Source organism: Polyodon spathula, chromosome 5 (genome assembly GCF_017654505.1).
Source record: "Polyodon spathula isolate WHYD16114869_AA chromosome 5, ASM1765450v1, whole genome shotgun sequence".
Classification (NCBI taxonomy): Eukaryota; Metazoa; Chordata; class Actinopteri; order Acipenseriformes; family Polyodontidae; genus Polyodon; species Polyodon spathula.
The window spans coordinates 50,156,545-50,165,867 of record NC_054538.1 but is presented as its reverse complement, the minus strand read 5'-3'; positions in this window follow the sequence as shown (position 1 = coordinate 50,165,867).

The window sequence follows — 9,323 nt, the reverse complement described above, 5'->3', positions numbered from 1 at the left end:
TTTGTATTTACTTGTGTTTTATGTAAATCTTTTATTTGGCCCTCGTGCCATTTTATTTTGTGTTTTGGAAGATATTAGTTTTGTTTCATTTAATGTAAATACTGCACAGCAAAGCAGTTTCACCCTGCACTGTCTGTGTGCTGTTTCTCGATTTCTGACGTCACCATCGGCCAATCTGTGACAACCCCTTACTCACTTTCTTGATGAGCTTGGCTTCCTCCTCTACTCCCTCCCCTCTCCCTCCACCCCTGTTCTACTAGGTGACTTCAACATCCACCCCTCCAACCCTAACCACTCTGCTGGATTTCTTCCCACTCCTTCGCCTTTTGTCTCTTCTCGTCCCCTCCCCTCACTCATACAGTGGGCTGTCATATGAGTCTCATCTTTGCCAGGGACTGCTCTCCCTCTGCCATCTCGGTGACTCCTCAATATCTCTGATCACTACTTCATCTCCTCTCTGCTGTTCCCATCCCTTCCTGCTCCACTGACCCCCCCTGTCACCTTCTGTTGAAACCTCTGTTCCCTCTCCCCTCTGTTTTCTTCTCTGTCGCTCTATCGACTCCTTCTATTAACTCTCTGTAGACTCGGCTCTACCCTTTTCTTGTCCCTCACATCCTGTCTTGACTCCCTTTGACCCCTCTCCACTCAACCTGCCCAACTCTTCCAGCCCTGGCTCTCCTCTGTGATCCACTCGGCTCGTATCGAACTGTGCTTTGCTGAAAAGAAATGGAAGAAAATCTCCCTGCTGCCTTGGATCTCTACCGTTTGCTCCTCTCTTCTACAATCACCTCTGCCAAATGCTACTAATTCCACTCTGTCATTCAGTCTTCCACTAATAATCCATGTAAACTTTTCTCTACTTTCTCCTCCCTCCTTAGCCCCCCTCCCCCTTCCACCTTCCTTTGTCTCGGCTGATGACTTTACCTCCTTCTTGTCCTTCACACTCCTCACTACCTCGTCTCCTTCCCCACCCACACCCTGTTCGCTGCTCACCCACTCCCCATCACCCTCTACAACTCGTACTATTCTACCCTCATTCTCGCCCTCTCAGACTGTGATCTTTGCTCCCTACTCCAGAGCCATAAATCCACCATGTGTGCTCTGAATCCCCTCCTCACACACCTTTTCCAGGCTGCTACTCCCTTTCATCTCTTCTCTCCTCAACACCTCTCTACTCTGGCTGATTCCCCTCTGCCTTCAAACAGGCCTGCATCACCCCATCTTAAAAAAAAAACCCTCCCTTGATCCCTCATCCCTCCAAAACTACCTTATTGTCTCCCTTCTCCTGTTCCTCTCTAAAACCATTGAGCGAGTGGTACATCACCAGCTCTCTGCTTTCCTGTCAAAGCATTCTCTGCTCAACCCTCTCCAATCTGGTTTTCACCTGGCACACTGCACTGAAACTCTTCTTCTCTCTGTCACTAACTCTTTATTCTCTGCCCATGCAGCCTCCTTCTCTGTCCTAATTCTCCTCGACTGACACGGTAGACCATTCTATTCTCCTGTCCTCCCTTGATGACCTGAGACTCTCCGGCACTGCTCCTACCTTGCTGATTGCACGTACTGGGTGTCCTGGCATGGCTCACCCTCTGCCTCTTGTTCTCTTCTGGCAGGTGTCACCCTCTCCAAGTCAGACCTCCTTTTCTTCCCCTTTCTTCCTCTCTATTCCTCTTGAATCCACAACCCTCTCTCCCTCTGCATCCACCAAGAACCTCAGTGTCACCCTCAACCCCTCCCTCTCTTACTCTCATCACATCTCTTCTCTGGCATGTTTCTGTCTCTTCTTCCTCAGCAAGATATGCAGAATTCGCCCCTTCCTAACCGACTACTCCACACAGCTCCTAGTTCATGCCCTGGTATTGTCTCGCCTTGACTACTGCAACTTCCTCCTGGCCGACCTCTCTACCTCTGCCATCCGTCTGCTCTAGCTCACCCAAAACTCTGCTGCTCGCCTTGTCTTTTCCCTTCCTCATTTCTCCCATGCTACACCACTGCTCCGCTCTCTGCACTGGCTCCCTATTGCTGCTCACATCCAATTCAAAACTCCTCCTCCGCTTCCTCCTCTCCTCCACCACCAGCAGATTAATCTGACATACTCCCCCCCCCCCCCCCCCCCCCCCCCCCCCCCCCCCCCCCCACTTCCAGAGCCTGCTTCTTCTCCACCCTTGCCCCTCATTGGTGGAATGACCTACCCGTGGCCTGACGACCTTTTGGTGTCTCCTCAAGACACACCTATTCACACAGCATCTTTAAACCTCACAACTCTCGAGTATACTGGACTACATGGCACCCAATTGTACGAGTAATTGCATCACCTTGTACTTGCACTGAACTGCTCCATACCTTGCCGTATTCTACTACTGCTCTTAATTACTTCCTGTATCTTGTATTTCGCTTTACTCTTATAGGTATCTGTACTCATGTTTTTTTTTTTTTTAATAATTGCTCTTATTTGAAATCATTCTCATCCATTCACCCATTCATTGCACTTAATACATGCTAATAAGCATATCGTTTGGTTGTAAGCTAACTGCTCTTAGTCAAACCCGTAATTATTTACTGTATTTTCTATTTTTTGCTCTTATTAGTAATATGATACTCTTTAATGTGATATTTTGTAATGTCATACTTTGTACTGTGAATTTGTAACAATTGTAAATCGCCCTGGATAAGGGTGTCTGCTAAGAAATAAATAATAGTAGTAAGTACTCTGCATAATGCTCATCTTCCTGCAGAACCTCTTCAGTCTCGACCAGTAAGCTTTGATAGCGTTTGTACACACCCCTGCGTACGGGTCAACAAAGTTCTCAGTGTCACTGTGGCAAAGTGCCCGCCCTTGTGTGTATTTTGTGTTGTGTGTTAATGTTGGTGTGTAGTCATTGGTACATGGGATATAAATGGGGCTGTGTAACACGAGTGTTTAAAATGTATATTTGTATTTAGGCACGAGGATTGCACAGCACTTCATGTGCAAGTAAAACATAGTAATATGTGAGCACGGGGAATTGCCCTTTATTAATTCATGTGCAGTTGTACCGCGACTCCAATTGAATGATTGATCAGCAATCGAGTCACGGTATATCTGTATAAAAGCTGCATGTTTTCACCCACTCTGGTTTGTGTGTTCAGTGAGTGGAGAACGGTTCCTCTTGGTTATAACTAACTTATCTATTTGAGCTATATGTTCTACAATTGCTTCTCTCTTCAGTCCACGGAAATGATTGAACTGAACACCGTGTTAATCTCTCATTCAGTTTACCTTAGTTACTTTATCAATTACTATATCAACACCATTTATTTGTCCGTACGCAACTTCAGTTAATATTATTTCAACACGGCGCTGTCTGAGCTGTCTGAGATCCGACATTCACGTGCAGTAATATTTTGACATATATTTCATAAATATCTTTATAATTTCTTTATTTTCCTCAGTCCATTTCTTAAAATGACCTTGGGACAGAAACCTGTGTGGGTAACAGCTGTTTAAGCAATACAGAGACACACGTTACCAGTGATGGTAATGCACAGAGGACAATTACAGCAAGCTGTACAAAAGGCAAAATAAAACACAGTACAAAAACTACGAATAAAACGTGCCACACAGGGTGAGAGCTAGCCTTATAAATGAGGCATCCCACTCCAGGAACCAGCTACGTAACCCTCTCTATACATTACGTAAGATCACTATCCCCTAAACTAACCTACTGATTACGACGACTCCTGCTGCTTCATATGGCCTTGGCTGGGTGCTTGCAGTTTCAGGGTTGCGTAGCGGACGCTCCCTCTGAAGCATGGCGTTGCAGTCGCCTAGAGCCATATCCACCGAATGTTTTTATGCTGATGGATACTCGGTCATGACCCGCCCACCTACTGATTGAGAACCATCACAGCCAATCACTTGCTGCCCTTCCCCTCAACCAAGTCTATGCAATTATAATTGTACTTTATTATCATTCACTATTATTATTTTCCATCATTATCATATCAGTATTTCCATCACCATAATTCCGTATAATTTACTATTATCATTCACCATAATTAATATTACCGTCATGTGGCAAAGTGTCTGCTGATTATTAACAGGTGCAGAGGTGATGCAGTGCAGAAATGAAACAGACAGAGATTTGTATTTTTGGAATCCTGGTCTGGCGACCAAATAATAAACTCTGGTTATACACAGCAATGCGCAAAACATGGAGGACAGTAACAGGGGTTTGCAGCCCTAAACAATAAACACGGGTATCTCTCCCGCAATACATAAGCACGGGCACCAGTCCTGGATGCGGCTGTAGTGCTCGTGGTGGGTGATACAGTTTATAGAGTGACAATGGTGTGCTGTTCCAGGTTTAATGCTGGCCATTAGCGACAGCTCTGGAATGTGTAAGCTGTCTATAAAACACAAGTAACAATTATACAAGATGAACAAACAAACACTCACGATATTTTTACAGGTTACTCCACGGGTCCTTCCAGGTTATATCTCATAGCCAAAACGAATTAAAAGGTTTACGATTCTTCGTCCCCTTTATGCTATCACACATGACCCCTTGGTAAACAATTGCAGCTGTCTCTATTCCCTGCAGCTGCTACATCATTTATCTTCTGGGTCAATACATTCCTGCAACGGAATCTCGCCTTCTTCCAGGCTGACTGACTTCCCGATCCCGGAAATGAACTATCAGGCCAGCCTGTCCAAAGACTTTAGCTACTTAGTGCCTTCATAGGTTGGGAGGGAGATTTACATCCAGAACTCCTATTTCGGTCACACATCACCATAAGTGTCACTATAATTTAATCATAATCATCATTTATCATTATTACTATTACTGTTATTATCACTATAACTATTATCATGTATCATTATTTCCATTAGCAGCACCGTAAGAAATCACTATAATTCATTATTATGAATCAACCTTATAATTTATCATTCCTATAATTACCATTACTAACATCACTGCAATAATCAGCTAATATTTACCAATCACCCCTGGGCTTCTATGAGGGACCCCGCTTACACCCTAAACCCAGTGTCCCTTTACGGGGCTCTTCTCTGGAGGATTGCCCCGCCTCCTTCCGACATAATCGCCCACAAACAACTGGTCCTCCATCGCTGACGCTCTGCAGGCAGTTCCTCCCTTGGGCTTCTGGACAGGCAGTCTCTCCTCCTCCCTCACCAGCTTCCAAGACCGGAACTCCTCCTTCTGCAACTCTCGAGAATGGACCTTCCTCGTCTTCTCTGGCGTTCGGGATCTCTCGGCTCCATCCATCTTCAGCAGCCCCTCCGGTGGCTGCTGAGGGTTACCTGCGGTCTGCCCATATCTCCCCCCAAAAAATTTCAGAGGTTTGCTCCTCCATGTCTCTCCATAGCGATCTAGCCGTGCTTCGGCAGGATGCAGCGGAATCCACTTCTGACACCATATGTGACCTGGTGCTTGTGTCATGTGTGTGGGTTACCACTGTTTAAGCAATACAGAGACACACAGGAGCTGAAATTACAGCACAGGTGAGCAGGATTTATTCACAAACAAAGGTGGTCATGTGACATTACCAGCGATGATAACCCACAGAGGCTTTGAGCAAAAAACAACTCCTTATAGGGAGGTTTTCAAGACTGTTCAATTATATTGTTGACGTATTAGGCTGCTCAATGTTGCTATGCTGAACATCACCTCATCTTAAAACTAAGAGAGAGTGTGTTTGTATTGTTGCTGCGATGTGTTCAGGTAACTGCTTCTCTTCCCTTGCACGCATTGTAATAAACTTCTTGAACTGCTACCGATCAGAGTCATCAGTCATTTCATACAACAGGATATATTTTCCCTACTAGAGATACATATAGCTGTACAAAAGGCAAAATAAAACACAGTACAAAAATTACAAATAATAGCTACAACAAAGGACGAGTGCTAGCCTTATAAACGAGGTGTCCCGCTCCAGGAACCGACTACACTACGTAACCCTTTCTGTACATTACATGGGATCACTATTCCTTAAACTAATCTACTTATGAGCCGGTATTGATACTCCTGCTGCTTCATACTGCCTTGGCTGGGCATTGCCTTCATAAGCACCACTTGCAGTTTCAGGATTGCGTAGCTGTCGTTCCTGCAGAGCGGACGCTCTCCTCCTGAGTATACGCTGCTCCCCTCTGAAGCATGGCATTGCAGTCACCTAGAGCCATCTCCACCAGATATCTTTAAAGTGACGGACACTTGGTCAAGACCCACCCACCTGCTGATTGAGGACCAGCACAGCCAATCACTTGCTTCCCTTCCACTCAACCAAGCCTACCAGGCAGCAAATCTCATATGAGTCAACTCCAAAAAGATACACAATAAACCCATTTCCACATAGAAATGACCAAAACTAATTCCCCAACCTATTAAAGCTTAAGAGCAACACATTTGACAGAACTGTTTATTAAGTGTGTGAGTTAAGTGTACTGTAACCAATAATTGCAGCAGAGCTTGCATACCATAAGTAGGATAGTCAACAGTATTTTTAGATTTCAACAAACAAAACCCCAAACAGGTAATTATTAATAGTTTTTTTACTTAACTTAAACACTTTCCCCCTCCCTGATGTAATGACGAATAGTTTATACTACTTTTCATGTATTATGTTGTATTTTTGTGCAATTGCCCTGGTGCCATGGGCTCAAAGAATTGGGGGTAATTCTATCCATAAATCCAGTGTTTTGACAGCATTTTAAAAATTATATACAGTGGTTTGCAGAAGTATTCACCTATACCCTACCAATAATGTCATATTTTGTTGAATTACAAATAATGTGTGCACACTTTTTCAAACAAACTTTCTTTATTCAAAGCTGTAGTGGTTAAAGAGGAGGTTAACTGTCAGAAAAAACTTGCAAAGAATGTACAAAATGAAATTTACTGGTTGCTTAAGTATTCAGCCCTTTAAGTCTGTACTTGGTAAAAGCACCTTTTGAAGCAATTATGGCAGAGTCTTTTTGGATAGGTCTGTACTAGCTTTTAAAAGTAGGATGGTGAAATTTTTGTCCATTCTTCACAAGAAAATTGCTCCAGCTCTGATAAGTTTGTTGGGGATCGTCGATGGACTGCAATCTTCAAGTCTCGCCATAAATTTCCAAATGGATTTAAGTTCAATGGGGTTGGTTTGCTTGTCTGTCGCTTCGACCTAAACTCCCGACTGATGTTTAGCCACGCTATTTATAGTTTAAAAACTGTGAATTAAAATGATCCATGATTGGGAATGTTAACTTTTTTTTTGTAAAAAATATAGCATTGATTACACGGTGCTTTATGCATGGTTAATTCATGGTCAGTTGCATTTTTGCTTCACTATATATGTATTATAGAAAGGGAGTTATTTTATTTTGTATTTTAGTCATATGTGTGTTATGTGTCCCACCGTGCCCCCCCACCCCCTCCCCCATTTATAACGCTCTTCGGTTATAACGCTCACATTGTGTGTGTCCCCGCATTATAGCGAGGGAGCACTATGTCATAAATATCTTTCATTTCTTTATTTTTCTAAAAAACATCTTTATTTTTAAAAAGCACCTTTCAAAGTGGACCACCACAGGGTGTGAACTGTGCATTATATGCACATTGTTCTATTACTGAGTGTGTGAGAAATGTACTGTAATCTGAGTTTAGATACAGTGCTGTATGAACACATGTAGCATTCTTCAAAATAGCAGCAAGTAGACAAGATGCCAGAACAGAAAAACCTGCTTGGTTGTGTTTTGAAATGTTCATGTTTTTAATGATCGGGCTATGCAATTTAAGAGTATTCTGTACAGTTTCCTAAAAAAAAAAAGTGTGCAGCTTGTTGGATGGAAAGGTAAAGAACAAGTAGACAAATGATGAATTTAGTATCATTCAGCTCAAGGAATATTCAGCATGGGTTCTGTAGCTATTTACTCCCCTAATCCCCACCTGGCTACACTAGACTAGCTCTTCTCTGCCCTGTGTAATAGGTGTGGCCCAGTTCCAGGATATGCATCATTCCTGTCAAACCACTTTAAGTAAATAATGGTTAAAGTCAAATTTATATATATATATATATATATAAATAAAAATAAATAAAATAAGGATCCGTGAAGGCTACCACCCAGCCGGACCTTAATTCATTATTTGTGTTTGAGATTTATTTTGTTTAATTGTTTTATTTCTGCTCTGCGAGCAAGTGTTTATTTTTGTTTACATATTTTGTTTATTTTTTCTTTAATAAACGGCGCACGCGCCACTGCACTGTATCTTTTGTTTTTGCTGTTCCTCCTTCAGGTATGGGTCACCGCAACGCCATTTCCTGCCACACGTGGTGTCTAGAGTGGGATCACCAGCGCCTCCTGGACTCAGGCCAGAAGAGGTACTGCAGAGGGGTACTGACGTTTAGTTTTTTTAAATTAATCTTTATAAAAAAAAATTTGGAGTGAGGAAAAGGAAGGATGAGAGGGAAGAGGAGGAGCTGCAAGAAGCAGCAGCAGAGGCAACCGCAGCAGCAGAAGAGGTGGTGGACCCAGGCTCCAACTCAGTTTGGACCTCTGGACTGGGCAGCCGAGCATGAAGAATGGAGGGCTGAAGGGGCCCCCATGTACGGAGCCTGTGGTGAGTTTGGGCACTTTCGGGAGGATTGCTCTTATGGCGACCCCCAATATGAGGAGGCCTGGAACCAGGGCCTGGTTGGGGATGCGGCAGAGTGGTTCTGGGTGAGAGACCAGACTCCGCCAACGCCCAAGAGGGAGGATCCCGAACAGCCACAGCCCAAGCCTGCCCCAGCGGAGGAGGAGAGCCTGCTAGTCCCACCACAGCCACAGGAGGAGGATAGCTGGGAAGCCCTCCTCCACAGCATGGGCGTAGAGTATGGTTGCTGCATCTGAGGGGAGTGGGGCTATTTCCCAGATAACTGCCCCCTCCCACCAGAAGAATGCCTGCTGCCTCTGCATCCACCACTGCCACCAGCAGAGGGAGAGAGCCTGCTGGTTCCCTTTCAGCCAGTAGAGGGAGCATGCCTGCTGGTCCCCCTGCTGCAGCCAGGAGGGGAGGAGCCCCTGCCGCCTCCGCAGCCAGGAGGGGAGGAGCCCCTGCCACCTCCACAGCCAGAAGGAGCTCCCACCACCAGGAGCGGAGCAGCAGGAGCTGACTCTGTCTCCACCACCAGGAGCGGAGCAGCAAGAGCTGCCTCTGTCTCCAACCCTGCTAGAAGGAGAGAAGCATTGGAGGGACCAGGGCAGGATGCTGCCGGACCTCTGCAGCCCCTGTATAGGTTGCTGAGGGGGGCACGGGAGAAAAACACACGGCCACAGTGGCTGCAAAGAGGGCCAAACCCTG